The 16,711-nt window shown below is 42.3% G+C and overlaps 1 protein-coding gene and 6 pseudogenes across 1 annotated transcript in view; all 7 read right to left on the bottom strand.

Moving 5' to 3' along the window:
* Positions 1-16,711, bottom strand: part of LOC143162146 (UDP-glucuronosyltransferase 1A1-like) — a 34,109-nt gene that overhangs the window by 9,447 nt on the left and 7,951 nt on the right. The window lies entirely within an intron of this gene.
* Positions 1,884-3,474, bottom strand: LOC143162592 (UDP-glucuronosyltransferase 1A1 pseudogene; annotated as a pseudogene).
* Positions 3,821-5,289, bottom strand: LOC143162591 (UDP-glucuronosyltransferase 1A1 pseudogene; annotated as a pseudogene).
* LOC143162590 (UDP-glucuronosyltransferase 1A1 pseudogene) lies at positions 6,619-7,672 on the bottom strand (annotated as a pseudogene).
* Positions 9,087-9,980, bottom strand: LOC143162589 (UDP-glucuronosyltransferase 1A1 pseudogene; annotated as a pseudogene).
* Positions 12,448-13,308, bottom strand: LOC143162588 (UDP-glucuronosyltransferase 1A1 pseudogene; annotated as a pseudogene).
* LOC143161703 (UDP-glucuronosyltransferase 1A1 pseudogene) lies at positions 16,030-16,552 on the bottom strand (annotated as a pseudogene).

The raw sequence follows: 16,711 nt of genomic DNA, 5'->3' as shown, positions 1-16,711 counted from the left end.
AAAGTTTATTTTGATAGGAGGTTCTCAATGTGGCATGTTAAAAAAAGTGATTCTCATAAGCCAGCAAGAAGGACTGGAGGAAGGAGTTTCAGACATCAATACAGTCCCATTCTGCAGCCTGTTTAAGCAAAACTTTCTCTCTAGCTGACAGTGAGGTGATATTAAAAACCCAAAAACCAAAGGAGGTAGACAGAAGGTATTCTCATGTGCCAGAGAGTTAGCTGCATCAGCTATGTGTGCATTTTCATGTTTCAGCGATAGAGGAAAAGATCTTGCATAACAAGGCGATGCAGCATTACATATGCCCTAAGGTGGCAGTATACACTCAGGTAGCTAACCCGGAGTTGCAGACATACTGTTACTCTATGCTAACATATAATGGGCCCTCAAATCTTGTATTTGATATATAGTCACTTCCGTGTAGTCTTTACCTTCTGCTAACATTTCAGCCAAACATGTTTTATCTGTATAACACTAATATAAAATGCTATAAAACAACAAACCAAACCCTTAGGGCTAACGGCACGTTCATAAGAGTTTAAAAGTTGTGTCACTGGATTTTGAGCAACACACAAACACCCTTTCATGTCTATATGAGTCCAGAGACTGAAGTCCACAAGTTCAGCCCATTCCAAAAGCAAGTGTGAAAAGAGATATCTATCAGGAGAAAGTAAAGCTAAAGTACAGAGTTGAGAGCCAAGGTTGTATGCTGGAAACGATACAGAGAATATCCCCAGTTAGGGGAATCCACGATTACCTCTTTTGTAAGTCTACAAACCCTGGCAGTCAGAATGTACCTCTTATTAACCACCCAAATCCTTTTTAAATTCATTGGTTTTGCCTACAAAAACAATCTGCTGGTGTTGAGAGGCAGATTTTTTTTTTTGTGCATGGTGTGAAAAAGTACTCCCTTTTGTTTGCTTTAAGCTTGCTGCTGCCTCATTTCAGTGTTAGTCATAGGTCAAGTATTGGGAGAAACTGCATATCAGTTCCCCTTTCACCTTCGCTACACTTTTCAGGATTTTATAGACCTCTGCCACAGATCTTCTATCATAGTTCTTTTCCTAGGTTTAGCTATACGGTTTATTCCATCTCTGCTTTTCTAGACTGAGTGCCCAGTTTGAATCCTCTTAAAAATGCTTCATTTTTACTGCGTGAGATTCAGCTTTTTCTGAAAAATAAGTCCTATTTCACTGTTTTGCAAAGTCAATATCTGAAAAACTTACTTAACAGGAATAGTTATTTCTAAAAATAGAAGCTATGATGTTACTCTGCAAACCACAAAATATATTTGAATACACATTTAAAAAAATCTGAAATAAATGCAACATTCATTTTATAACAATAAAGTAACCTAACATACTTTATGATACCAGTTGATACTTTAAATAAGGAGCATCACTGGCCTAGGATACGCAAAAAGAATGCCACAAGCTGGAGAAATGAGCCAACAGGAGCATCATGAAGGTCAGCAAAGGCAAAAGCAAAGTTCTGCTGCTGTGATGGGATAACCCCATGCCACAGGATAGGCTGCACTCCAGCTGGACAGACAGCAGCTCTGCAGAAAATGACCCGGGGTCCTTGTGGACAAAAAGTTGAATATGAGTCAGCAGTGTGCCCTTGCAGCCACACAGGCAATAGCATCCTGGGCTATACGAGTAAGAGTGCAGCCAGCAGATTGAGGGAGGTGATCCTTCTCCTCTTTTCAGCACTTGGGAGACATCTGAAGACATGTACCCAGTTTTGGGCTTTCCAATACAAGAAAGACATTGATGTGCTGGAGCAAGTCCAGCAAAAGACAAGAAGATGGTTAGGAGCTGGGGACCATGATGTACAAAAAGGGGCTGAGAAGGATGAGCTTGCTCAGGATTCAGAAGAGAAGGTTAACAGGAGATCTTACTGCTGTCTTTAACTACCTTAATGGAAGGGTATAAAGAAGACAAAGCTGTACTATTCCGAGAGATTGACAGTGACAGTCCAAGAGGCAACAGACACAAGCTGCAACATGGAAAATTTGAATTTGATATAATAATAAATTGGATATAATAGTGTTTTCACTATAGGGGTCATAGGAGATATTCAAAACTTGACAAGACGTAGAATGGAACAACCTGAACTAACTGGACTTGCTTTGACTAGGAGGTTGGCTGAGAGGCCTGCAAATGACCTTCCAACCTAATATTTTATGAGCCTATGACAATTTAAAACATAGAGAATCCTTCTTTAAAGAAAAAAAGACAGGAACATAGAGGAAATCAGCAGTGACAAGGTGGACCACAGGATGAGCGAAGGTGTCCTCAAATGAAAGTCTGCCTTGCACCACATCAACAGTCTTGAGCAGAGGCCCTGAGCAACCTGCTCTAATGTCAAAGCTGGCTTTGAGCAGAGGCACACAACCAATGGGGAGTTTCCCAGAGCTAAATTCATTTACAACACTTTCTCTATTTTTATACTGTGATATTCGGATGCCTTCACTGAAAGGAGTACTGGCACCTCTTTGCAAAGCAAAAGCAGTTTGAAATCCTTTTACCCACAGAAAGAGACCTTTCTAACAAAACATGTGTTACAACTTTTCAGAGTATGTAAAAGCCCGCAAGAATGACAAGAAAAAACAGACTACGACCCACCTGAGTTAGCTTCTTGTGAGCAGTTTACTCAAATAACCATAATCATGTTGGGCATCAATGGTCTCGGATAGTGTAAAGCAAAGTCTAGCTTCATGAGCCAAATGGAAGCCTGGCGTAAGAGATCTGGCACAGTCACATCCCACTGGAGGAACTCAGAAGATAGTTTTGTGTATGGTTGAAAGAGAAACTCACAGAGAAGAGAATTTGGGATGTCAAGGATTAGGTTCTTTACATGCTGGAGAAAGTTCATGCGGTCTGTATGGTCTGTGAATATCCTGGGGACATAAGAAGGGGGACTGGGACACTGAGTGGCTTCAAAATCTAAACCACATGGCATTCCTCGCAAAAAAAAACACGGAAGGAACTGAAAGATGCTCAGCCAGAATCTGCCCACAGGGTATTACTGGGTCTGTAAGGACAGCATCAAACTTGCTCTCCTCAAGATATCTGACAAGCTCTTTGTTGTATAGTAAGTGTGCACAGGTAGACAGGAACATGGCAGAAGTATTTTTTACTCCTTCATATGTTTTAACATTTCTTTCCAGAAAAGATCCTTCTTCAAATACATCCTGGCTTGTCGATCCATCTCTTCCTGTGTGAAAGGGACTGGGTACATTTTCATAACAAAATTCGTTGTTGGCTTTATGTGTAAATTTATCTCAGGTGCAACCACACCTATTTCATGTCCCTTCTGCCTGAGACCGTCCAACACTTCCCGCATGCTGAGCCAATGACTCCCATCAACTGGCACCACCAGCAGCTTCCTACCAGCAGCCAAACTGAGCACGGACAGGAGCAGAACCAGTGCCGCCGTGACTTGTGGATGAGCACTAAGCACTGGCGCCATTTCTGCAGAAATCTGGTGAGTGCTGCACAGAAAGAAAACCACTGGCAGCACTGAAGCAATAGCACCAGCTCCACGCTTTTACACCATCTGTGCTACAGCATAACTTTTGATCCTTCAAAGTATTTGCTGTGTGGTAAATGTATGATCACTGATTTGATAAAAGGATGGATAACAAGCAATAGAGTTCAGCAATCTACCCAGGTGGGTGGTAAATGTTGTGGATGCACCAGATAAGCCCCATCTGTTTCTACTAGGAAAGCTTTGGCAGCTCTACTGCCTTTGAGCAGGATCTGCCAAGCCACCATAGCCCCTTCAGGCTCATTGAGATTGATTTTGTTCTCAGATCTCACATAGCCATTACCAAGCGAAATCTTCTGAGGCCTGCCTGTAAACAGAGATGGTGTTTCTTAGCCTGAGAGTCCACAACCTGCGACATTCCTGCTGATTCCAGCTTTGGAAATACCCATGTGAAGGAGCAGACAAACTCATTGACAAAGAAAGAAGTGGTAAGGCAGCAAGGATGCCCCAGGACAGAAGCCTCATGTGCATTTCTCCATAAATACCAGACCCTACTACAACCATTTGCAAAGTTGCAGGGATGGTACCTAACTGCAAGGCTTTGACAGCCTCTCAGACTTGCCTGCTGCTCATCCATCACTAAGGGAGAGAGTACCAAGTTACTCAACACTACACAAAATGGCTTCCAAATACGCGTAATGAAAAAGGCATCAAATGAGCGTACTTTATAAGTGAAAAGGTATAGCTGCATATATGGAAAATGGAAAGTGAGGAAGAATGTGAGCGAAAAATAATTTATTTCACAAGTATTTGTCTAACTCACCCTAAACGGGAACTTGATTCCTATCTGCAATACAAAATTCCACCCTTATAAACACAGAAGTCTATCAGAGCAAGAATTAAAAACAGAGCATGACCCACCTGAGGTAGCTTCTTGTGAGCACAGTTTACTCCTCCAATGAAAATTATGTTGGGCATCAAAGGTCTTGGATAATCTAATGCAAAATCTAACCTCATGAGCCAAATAGAAGCCTGGCGTAAGAGATCCGGTACAGTCACATCCCGCTGGAGGAACTCAGAAGCCAGTTTTGCATATGGTTGAAAGACAAAATCACAGAGAAAATAATTTGGGATGTCAAAGATTAGATTCTTCACTCGCTGGAGAAAGTTCATGCGGTCTGTATGGTCTGTGAATATCCTGGGGACATAAGAAGGGGGACTGGGACACTGAGTGGCTTCAAAATCTAAACCACATGGCATTCCTCGCAAAAAAAACACGGAAGGAACTGAAAGATGCTCAGCCAGAATCTGCCCACAGGGTATTACCGGGTCTGTAAGGACAGCGTCAAACTTGCACTCTTCAAGATATCTGACAAGCTCTTTGTTGTAAAGTAAGTGTGCACAGCTGGAGATTGCCAAATCAAAGAATCTTTTCATACTTTGGTATAGTTTAATAAATCTTTCCAGAAAAGATCCTTCTTCAAGTACATCTCGTAAAAATGCCTGGAAATTTTCATCCATGTCTTCCTGTGTGAAAGGGACTGGGTACATTTTCATAACAAAATTCGTTGTTGGCTTTATGTATAAACTGATTTCAGGTGCAATGACAACTATTTCATGTCCTTTCTGCCTGAGACCGTCCAACACTTCCCGCATGCTGAGCCAATGACTCCCATCCACCGGCACCACCAGCAGCTTCCCACCAGCAGCCAAACTGAGCACGGACAGGAGCAGAACCAGTGCCACCGTGACTTGCAGATGAGCACTAAACACCAGGGCCATTTCTGCAGAAATCTGGTGAGTGTTGCCCGGAAAGAAAACCACTGGCAGCACTGAAGCAATAGCACCAGCTCTGCGCTTTTAAGCAGTATGTGCTACTGCCTAACTTTTGATCCTTGGAGGTATTTGCTGTGTGGTAAATGGATAATCATTCATTTGATAAAAGGCTGCATATTAAGCATTAATTCCAGCCAAGTTCACAGGCGGGTTGTGTGTGGTGGACGCACCAGGTAACCCCCATCTGTTTCTAGTACAGGAACAGTAAAGAGTGTCCCAGGAAGGAGGCAGGGGTGGTTCTGGGTGGGACTGCACTTCTGATAGCTTCCCTCTGGCTGAACCTTTTGCAAGTGCAGGAGATGTGTCACATCCACATCACTATTCAACCTAGTAGAGGCTACTCCCTTCCCCCTGGACAAAACCTGCCCCCCACCTACCCACCCATCTCTTTGAACACTCATCTCTAGGAGGCCTATGGCCCCATAGCAGATGTGGAAGAGCTGTTTAAGACTGTTTCTGGAGTGAGAAGGCTGATGAAGATGGAAGCACGATGCCAGGTTTGTCTGCAGGACACATCACCCACACTAAGCGGTACTTCCAGTGTCTGAGACCTGCCTCAGGGGATGGAGGGGCTGGCTTTGTGAACTCAGAGGACAGAGCAGAGATGTCTGAACACTCACTGAGGGGGACTTTCCATGAAACAATTCAGGGCCTAATTCTGGCTTCTTTTTTGTCACTGGCAAATCTTGCATGGTGTCCAGCAGCAGTGGAGTTGCATGAATGCTCAGGTGGCAAATTACAGTGTGCGTGAGGACGTCTGTAAGATGCCACAGCCACCTCCGCCACTTGGAGATGGGTGGAATTGCCACACAGGGTTGGTGGCCTCACCCCATGGCCAAAAGTCCTAAATAATATGACTGAAGAGAAAGCCAGGGCACCAAAAAGAATAGCACAGCTCTCCAGGCTCTCCCACAGAGCAGCAGAGGAGGCTCTCCAGTAAGAACTGCATGCATTGCTATCTTCTACGTCCAAGGCATGCAAAGCACATGCCACATCTGAGAGGTTAGCATAATCCCCAAGGCTGCATCCACCCCCTCAGTGTTAGTCATGCTGTGCTGGATGTGTCAAAGCAGATCTGCTCCATGGCTCCATTCATTAGTACTGGGTTTTTGAGCCTGGAAACAGCTTTTAAGGTTTTGTGGGCCATCCGATGGAAGCTGCTCATAAGACAAATCCAGCACTTTGTCCTACTGTCCAGAAACACTGGCAGTCCCATTCGCTGGTGGATACAATGTCCCATCACAGACCTTCACTAGAAGAGCCTAGAGTTTCTCTTCAACTGAGCATACTTTATAAATGAAAAGATACAGCTGCCTACACAGAAAATGGAAAGTGAGGAAGAATGTGAGCGAAAAATAATTTATTTCACAAGTATTTGTCTAACTCACCCTAAACGGGAACTTGATTCCTATCTGCAATACAAAATTCCACCCTTATAAACACAGAAGTCTATCAGAGCAAGAATTAAAAACAGAGCATGACCCACCTGAGGTAGCTTCTTGTGAGCACAGTTTACTCCTCCAATGAAAATTATGTTGGGCATCAAAGGTCTTGGATAATCTAATGCAAAATCTAACCTCATGAGCCAAATAGAAGCCTGGCGTAAAAGATCCGGTACAGTCACATCCCGCTGGAGGAACTCAGAAGAAAGTTTTGCATATGGTTGAAAGACAAAATCACAGAGAAAATAATTTGGGATGTCAAAGATTAGGTTCTTTACATGCTGGAGAAAGTTCATGCGGTCTGTATGGTCTGTGAATATCCTGGGGACATAAGAAGGGGGACTGGGACACTGAGTGGCTTCAAAATCTAAACCACATGGCATTCCTCACAAAAAAAACCACGGAAGGAACTGAAAGATGCTCAGCCAGAACCTGCCCACAGGGTATTACCGGGTCTGTAAGGACAGCGTCAAACTTGCTCTCCTCAAGATATCTGACAAGCTCTTTGTTGTATAGTAAGTGTGCACAGGTAGAGACAGTAATAGCAGAGGTGCTTTTCAGTCTCTGTTATAAGAAATCTTTCCAGAAAAGATCCTTCTTCAAATACATTCCTGTGAAAAAGAACATATACTTCCATCCACCTCTTCCTTTGTGAAGGGTATTGGATACATTTTCATAACAAAATTCGTTGTTGGCTTTATGTATAAACTGATTTCAGGTGCAATGACGACTATTTCATGTCCTTTCTGCCTGAGACCGTCCAACACTTCCCGCATGCTGAGCCAATGACTCCCGTCCACCGGCACCACCAGCAGCTTCCCACCAGCAGCCAAACTGAGCACGGACAGGAGCAGAACCAGTGCCGCCGTGACTTGTGGATAAGCACTAAGCACCGGTGCCATTTCTGCAGAAATCTGGTGAGTGCTGCCCAGAAATAATATTCCGAGCTCCACCTTTTTAAGCAATCTGTGCTGTGCTTTCTTGGGATGATCTTTAGACTTATTTGCTGTGTGGTAAACGTATAATCATGCGTCTGGCAAAGATGGAATAAGTGGTTTTAAAGTGCAGCCAGTTTGGCAGACAGTAACCAGAGCAGCAGCTAAACTCGGAAACACCCACCTCTTTGTATTGGAGGACACTGGGATTTAAGGAAATGAGGGATCCTTCAACAAGTGGTCTGCTCAAAAGTGTTGATTAACAGGTCATTAATTTTCCAAACAAGAATTTTCAGTATAAGAAAACTCCTCCCCTCCTGCCAGCCCAAATCACTTTCCTATTTGTAAAATATTAGAAAAATATTAATGCTCACATGGGAAATGGTCTGGTTTCTTTATCAGTTTTATATCTTGACATTGTAATGAAAATGGAAAATTGGCTATCAAAGTTCCTTTCCCTGAAAGGCCTCTTTTTGGAAGGATGAAGTAGGGGCTGGAAGGAGGAAGGACAAGGGCATGTTTTTTGCCAGATATATTTAAAACGGGATTAGCAACTCAGAAATACCGTTCTAGATCAGCCTGGGAAGAGCATGCCCCAGGGCCATGAAAGCAAACAACGCTAATGCATAGACAGGATTTGCAGACAATCAGTCCTAATTATGAGAATTATTGCACAGAAGTAATTTTGACCATACAGTAATTTACTATGAAGGTTGATAGTATGCACCAGAATTTTTTTAAGGACATTTACCGGACTACTGCAGCTCTAGGTACACCTTTTATAGGGAAACCTCTCAGAAGGCAGTGTAAGCTGTTGCAGATGCTCAGTGCTGGCTAGCAGCTACAAAAAACTCCAACAGTTTTGCAGAAAATTTTGTAAGGAATCCATGCAGTAAAAGGATAAGCCTAGACCGACAAAGCAACCAGAACATTACCTGCTGACTGACGCGTTATGACACTTTATTTCTAAATTATGAAAGGATGGTTCTATTACCCAAAAAGATTCATTGTTTTTAAAAATCAATTGTGACAGTAAAACAAATAGTTGCAGGTAATAATACCGATCTGGCAAATACAAGCAGCAGACCTGCCTGGTAAGACAGGGATCACCCTCACTGGTGGGTATGTGCCTCATTAGCGAGAGTGCAGTGGTAAACTACTTCCACCTAGCCCAAAGAAAACAATTGTGTAAGCAAAAATGCTTAGATCCTGCTAATGCTATAGAAGAGTACCTGCAAGAGTGGGAGAGAATTAAAATCAACCCAGTTTTTCACCTATTTTGTCTTTACAGTATACCTTACTGCCCTTATAAATCTCACAAACTCATGTATACAATTATATACACAGAGAACATTTGCAAACAGCATTTTCCCTTCAAACCTTAATATATTTTATCAAGGGAATCACTGACCTGAGACAATGGCTTTTTCTTTCCACAGTTTATACCTCCAATGAAAACTATGTTGGGCATCACTGGCATGGGATACTCAAAAACAAAATCCATTCTTTTAAGCCAAATGGATCCATGGCTTAAGAGCTCCTTCATTGTTACTGGTCTGTGGAGAACATCTGAGGCCAGAAGTTCAAATGGTAAATAGGCAAAATTGCAAAGAAAGGATTCTGATGACTTGAGAAATAAGTTTTCCACGCGCTGGATAAATGTCATGTGGTCTGAGTTGTCTGTAAATGTTCTTGGGACATAGGAAGGGGGATCTGGACAGTGGGTAGCCTGCAAATCAAAACTGCAGGGGAGTCCCCGTAAAAAGAAAACGGATGGGATAGAGAGATGCAGAGCCAGTATTTGTCCACATGGTACAACAGGATCCGTGAGAACAGCATCAAATTTACTCCCTTCAAGATATTGCATCAGATCCTTATTGTGCAGTAAACTGGTACAGGACGAGACGTAGAGACCGGAGATGACTTGAATTTTTTCATAAAGCGCAGTAATTCTTTGAAGAAAAGGTCTTCTCTCAAAAAGATCATTAGCAAGTGAATGCATGCTTGCTCCCAGTTCTTCCCTAGTTAAAGGCACTGGATACGTTTTGAGAGTGTAATACTCAGATGCTTTCATGTTCAAGTTTACTTCTGGTGCAACAACGACAATTTCGTGCTCTTTCTGGCTGAGGGTTGCCAGCACTGAGCGCATGCTGAGCCAGTGACTCCCATCCATAGGCACCACCAACAGCTTTCCACCATCGGCCAAGCAAAACAGAGACAGGAGAACCAAAACCCCCACAGAAACTAAGTAACTGTATTTACTCACATGAGCCATGTTCCTAGAAATCCAAAGTTTGTTCATCTGCCCTGACCTAACAGATCTCAAGTAGGACCACAGCCGCCTGCCAGATTCTCACATTCCCCCTTAACGATGCAGCTTTTCCAGCAAAACCAGTCACCAATAACCATTCAAGGCATTGATGAATCATTTAAGGAACGTGATAAAGGTATCTGAGGCTCCCTTGGGATGAGTCCTTTCTGATTGATTCCCTGTGCTGATTGATGTTAGATTGAAAATAAAATCAGACTTTGCAAAAACAAAATCCCAAGCCTTTGAATAGTGCTGGCACTTGGAAGTAACTGGGCTTGCTGAAAGCAGGTGTTAAAATGCTTTCTTGCTTTCCTTCTTTTCTTTCTTTCTTTTTGATAAGCATTTTACAGCTGTTCTGGAATGCTTGTCAAGTTTCTGTTTAAATCAAATTATAAAATTATGCTACTATACAGCACGATATCTGTGCAAATCCTAAGGAGGAGGCTCTATGATTTACATACAGCTCAGCACCGGGGCCAAGTACAACACCAGGTACAAATTTATTACAGTAAGCAACACTGCAGCAGAGGCTTGCATCAGTGAAGGTAAACCACCAAACGCATGCTGTCATGCATGACACTTCCTTGTTCTCATCCTGACCTATGTCTCTGTGCCTCTCCCAATCATTTTCTTCTTCCAGGAGCAATAGGAAGGAAAAACCACTCAGTTCCCCTTGTACCTAATTAAATACAGGAAAGCCTGGACAGAAGTAGCCAGTAATAGCCCTCTTGTTTCAGGCCAGGAATTGATTTTAAATGGTAAGAGGTGGTGGCATTACTTCAGATGAAAAACTAAAAGTAAGTTACCATGTCTGAGCAGTTACAAGTACTTGTGATAAACTTGTCAACCCGCAGGATTATGTTTTGCTGTTAGATGTAACTGTGTGATTCAGAGGCATAATCAGAAGACAACATGAAACGAGGACTGAAGAATCAGTACTTTTGCAATAAATATTGCTGCTGGACTATGATCTTTAGCCCCTGAGCAAGGTGAGAATGAGGTTTGTCTTCAGAGGAGAGGCTGATTTTAAGCTGGAGCTGCCATATGGTCTTGCCTGCAGGCAGGATTCGTCTCCCTGCTTTCCCAGAGGATCTGCCTGGGTTTGTCCCTGAGGAGCCATTAAGCAGCTCTGATAGACAGAACAGATAGGAAAAAGCACTACCCTGATAAAAGTGGCCATGTGAGGGGGTTGACGGCAAATTGAAAGAGACTTTTGTGAAAAAGCAAGATCTGAATACTAGCAGCTCAACAGAAATAAACAGTACTTTCAATGGGCAGCATCAGGTGAAGTACTGGGAGGAGTAAAACAAAGCCTGAGGGCTGTTAAGGTTGGCTCTGGGGAAAATGTGCCAGGCTTGTGAAATGCAAATCTATTTTGTGAAGCTTCACTCATTCATGTTCACAATGGCCTATGAATTTGGAGGAAGAGTAAGAGTGGTGATAGGCAGGAGGAATCTATTCCCTAAGACTCAGGGAAGGCTGGCAAGTGAAAAAAGTTCAAGGGAAGAATAGAGAAGAGTGTGTTTATTTTTAAGTAACGTTCAAAAAGGATAAAACTTTATCCTTTCCAGGAAACAATGTGATTTATTGCTGAAACGGCTGGATGACACTAACTACAGATTCATCATCTGCTGAGGAGAGCTGTCTCCTCCTATATCTCCTTTTCCACTTAATCTCTGGCTTCACATGAGGCTGTTCTACTTAGAGCACAAGCAAGCAAGAATATACATCACATGCAGCAACAAGCTAACGTACGTCATGAGCACCAACAAGCTAACATGCATCACACGCATGCCTTTATCAAGTGCTTTTTAGACCACAGATGCCCAAGCAACCACCCATCAACATTTCCATATCCAAACTGGATGTCTCCTAAAAATACAGTTGAGAATTCAGCTGTCTAGTTTTTGTGATGGAAGCTGTTGTTAGACCAAAACCTTCACTACGAAATATTAGCCTTTGACTCAAACACAAGACTGCTGTTACAGAAAAAGCACATGATGCTATTGCACATAAGTCAGCAAATTACTTTTCTGACTGGATGGGCAGCTAATGCTCTTGAAGAAATATTCTACTATCTCTTATGTGAGGCAAAGAATTTTTGGAAGAGCTGTTATAATTCACCTGCCCTTTTTGCCTTAATTCCTGGGCGAGGTGGTGTTTGTGGAACTGACTTCAGCTGGAATTAAACACAGCATAGCACGTGATTCCCTCACCGAACAAAATCCCCGTGTTGGGCAGACTCAAGGAAAGGATGTGGAATCACATAAAGTTTTCCTGGTCAACTATACCACTCTGTTTTTCATGTGGATTGGCTATATTGAAAGTGTTAATCTAAATTATCTCTTTAGGTAAGAAATGTCCATATCAAACACACTATTAGACCTCACCCAGATCATGCAGGTGTATGACTGCCAGAACTTTTCCCTTGTTACACCTTTCCCAGCCAGTCACTGACCTGAGATAATGGTTTCTTCTGTCCGCAGTTTATGCCTCCAATGAAAATCATATTGGGCATTACAAGCATGGGATAGTCAAAGACAAAGTCAAGTCTCTTCAGCCAAATGGATCCATGACTTAAAAGCTGTGTAATTGTCATCGGCTTTTGGAGAAAGTCTGAGGCCAGGCTTTCAAATGGTGAAAAGACCATACTGCAGGTGAAAGACTCTGAAAGGCTGATCAGGAAGTACTTCGCTCTCTGAGGGAACGTCATATAATCTGTATTGAGTGAGAACATTCATGGGACATAGGACAGTGGGTCCGGACTATGAGCAGCGTGAATGTCTACAGCACACGGGACGCCCGCAAGAAGAAAACAGTAGGGACAGAAAAGTGCAAAGCAATTATCTGTCCACAGGGTGTCAGAGGATCTTTAAAGATGGCATCAAATTTACTTTCTTCAATGTATTTCATCATCTCTTTGTTGTACAGTAAGGAGCTGCAGGAAGCTTGAAACATGGCAGAGCTTTCTGAAATTATGCCAGGTATTCAAAAATCTCATCAGGAAAGGCTCTTTGCTAAAACAGTTTGCACTAAGTGAGCACATAAGTTCTTCCATCTCTTCCTTTTTGAAAGGTACAGGATACGTTTTCAATTCATACATCCCTGAGGAATCTATCAGCATTTTGCTGTCTGGTGCGATGACAACTACTTCATGCCCTCTCTTGCTCAGCTCAGCCAGCACTTCCTTCATACTCAGCCAGTGGCTGCCCTCCATTGGGATCACCAGCAGTTTCCCAGCAGTGGCAGGACTCAGGCAGCACAAGAAGGGGAGCAGCACTGCTACCAGCATGTTGCGAGTTGGACGGACAGGAACCCATGCACAAGAGAGGCCAGGGGTGGTTCGCAAGCTTTTGTAGCTATGCTCCACCTACGCAAACACACCACTTGGCAATGCTTTCTAATGATACCTCTGCCCTTTTGATTTACCTCACATTTCAGGTGTTCACAAGTTTGCACACAATGGAGTCACAGTAGGTGATTAATGATTATAAAAGGTTGAGATGAGGTTTGTACTTCAAAAGTGAGTCTGCATGAGCATGAGAAAGGCGTGTCTCCTATCATACGCTTCGTTCACCCAAGCTGCGACTACAGCTCAGTGCCTCAGCCTTCTCTTCTCCTTCCCATAGTAGGACCACAGCCTCATGACACTTCTTACCATCAGCAACCCAGCAACCTTTACTGACATTTACTGACAGCATGCTCTAAGGTACGTGGGAATCCATGAAGGAAATGCATCCACAGAGTGGATGGACAGAAACACTGCTGGGATTACCCCACATGGTAGTACTGGATCTATAAAAAGTGCACCAAAATTACTTTTTCCATCTAGCGTTGAAGTTCTCTATGTCACTGAAGGCTGTCAGAGTTGTCACAAACTGTAGTAATTTGGTATTTTTTTATAAGTACTTTCTTTTCTAATGAAGCTGAGGCAAGTTGTACAGTGAAACATAACTTATAGTAAAGATAAATAATGAGAAATCAATGTTAAAGTACCTGGGTTTTGTTTTTTGCCCTTTTTTTTTAATAACCAAAAACAGCTGGTACAACTCAGAATCATAGAATTATAGAATCATTAAGGTTGGAAAAGACCTCTAAGATCATTGAGTCCAACCATCAACCCAACACCACCATGCCCACTAAACCATGTCCCTAAGCGCCTCATCAAATGAATAAATAAAATTAATTATTTTTTTCATTGATGCAAACATACATGTTTTTGAAGATAAGTAGCCAACAGAAAATCTTTCCCCATGTCTACATGTAACTTCTATCTAATCTCTTATCCTATCAGGTATAAAACAAGTTGCAAAACAGCAGTTCACTGCTGTACCTCAGATAACATAAACCAACAACACGTTTCTAATTCATGAACTTACGGGTTCATGGCCCATGTCAGTTCAGTTCATGACTGAAACAGTTCATGAACTCTGTGGGTCCAGATCCTTCTCGGTTGTACACTGCTGGGGTTTTAAACGTTGGTGATGATAACCTCTCACCATATGAGTGTATAAGTAGCTGGCTGGGCAGGTGCCTTTGGGATACAATTTGCTCCTCCAGGGCATTCAGGGCTCTACATCATCACTGGTGGAGCTTTCTTTCACGTGCAGTTTCTGCATGCTTATTTTCAAGCCTGGTGGGAAAGCTTCGACCTTATTGAGAACCTGCCCGCCAAAAAGAGCAGCCAGCTCCATCACCCGCACTGACCCCATATCGGTAGTTTACAACATAGGATTAACTTAATGGGGATTTTCAAACAGCTTAGGAGAAGGTGATGCACAGAAACAGACCTGTTGCTCATAACCTCTGAAAAGGCTGTCAAATGAACACTAGAAGAAGATGCGTTCAAGCTAGACTGACAGATGAAGAAAGACAGTCATGCATGTCCCATGTGGGGCATTTACAGACATCTGCTTGGGTCTTTAATACCTGATCAGCAATCTTTCCCACTCCTGACTCCATGTCCTTTTGAAAGACCCCTTGTGAGCAACTGCTATTCCTTTTCCTTCATTCGAACGTATATAACCAGTTAGACTGAACCAAGTAGCACTAGAGACTGTCCTGGTAAGAGGATTGGCTCTGCCACTTCCAATACAAGCACTAAACATACTTATCTGGACAAAAGGGGAGGATATTAGGGCTTTCTTCCACACTACTCTGTTTCAGGGGTACTCACAATGTGCAATACTTGAATACCTCTTTCCTGCTTTCCATCTGCTATAGAATATGCTGTACTTGATTCAGAGACCTGGTTGGTACCCAAAAACCTGAATGGGAATTTACAGAAGACATCCACACCCAGAAAAGCTTAAAATCTAATTAAATAGCCTATGAAAGAAGGGGAAGATACATTTTAAAAAGGCTTTCTTTTGGGGGTTAGATATTGACACCTTGACATAATGGGAAAGATGTAAATGAATCAATCTGGCAGATGGACGTGACAGAAAAAGAACTGATGAATAGCTAAAATCTTAAGTCCTATAACCTTCAATGTCTATGATAGGGGAATGGTTATACAGAAGTATGGACGGACAGTCCATGAGACAGCTGGAAAGGGAGGACACCATGGGGCAGATAGAGACTGTGCTTATGGATGTTCTTCAGGCTCTTTCACAGCAATATAGCCAAGTCTTCCAAGCCTGGCTTTGATTGTAGGGACAGCACTTACAGAGATGGACATGGCATAAGAAACTTAGATGAAATGGAGGCTACCAAGTTTGGCTCCTTGGGGAGGAAAGTTTGCAACTCACCAAAATTTAGGTGAGCTTCAGTTCAACAAAATAGCTTATAATTTCCATAAAAGTTACATGTCGCTAAAATTTTCATATCTGATAAGACTTCAGGTTTGCCAGGATATGATTTAATCTGAATGCTAGATGATAGGAAATAACATTTCTGCATCATGCAGGATTTCTCATTAGCTTTCTATCTTTAAATACCAAGGTGTTGTCAGTTAGGTTTTGATGTAAACATTTATGTTCTTGCCTTTTCAATAAAAACAAAACAAAAAAATTTATACATAAGACAGTTTTTTCTTCTGATCACAGTTTATTCCTCCAATAAAAACCATGTTTGGCATCACTGGTCTCGGGAACTCAAACACAAAATCATATCTCATTAGCCAAACAGATCCATGGCTTAGAAGGTCTGTAGCTGTCACTTTCTTTTGAAAAATGTCATATACAAGTTTTTCAAATTGAGCAAATACAGGCTTACAGTAAACAAACTTCAGCATATGGACCAGCAAATTCTTCAGGCATTGAGCAAATGTCATGCTATTTGAATTATTTAGGAAGAGTCTGGGGACATAGGAAGGAGGATTTGGACACTGGGTAGCTTCAGAGTCCATACTGCAAGGAAACCCCTGCAAAAAGTAGACAGAAGGAACTGAAAGATATTCAGCAATTACCAGTCCGCACATCAGAATTGGATCCGTGAAAACCACATCAAATTTGCTCTCTCTCAAATACTGCATCATGTCTTCGTTGCAAAAGGCTCTTACAGTTGGTGAAAAAGAACCTGGAAAGTTCTAACATGCTTTGATACATTATAATAATAATATTCAAAACAGATTTTTCAATAAAATGAGCATTAACAAATGACTTGAGCGCAACAGCTAAATGTTCCTCTGCGTAAGGTATTGGATATACTTTCACTGTATAATTCTGAGGCTCCTTTGGCTTCATATACAAACT

This window comes from Aptenodytes patagonicus, chromosome 6 (genome assembly GCF_965638725.1).
Source record: "Aptenodytes patagonicus chromosome 6, bAptPat1.pri.cur, whole genome shotgun sequence".
In the NCBI taxonomy this organism is placed as follows: Eukaryota; Metazoa; Chordata; class Aves; order Sphenisciformes; family Spheniscidae; genus Aptenodytes; species Aptenodytes patagonicus.
Note: the sequence above shows the minus strand (reverse complement) of the source record. Positions and strands in the feature narration are given on the sequence as shown.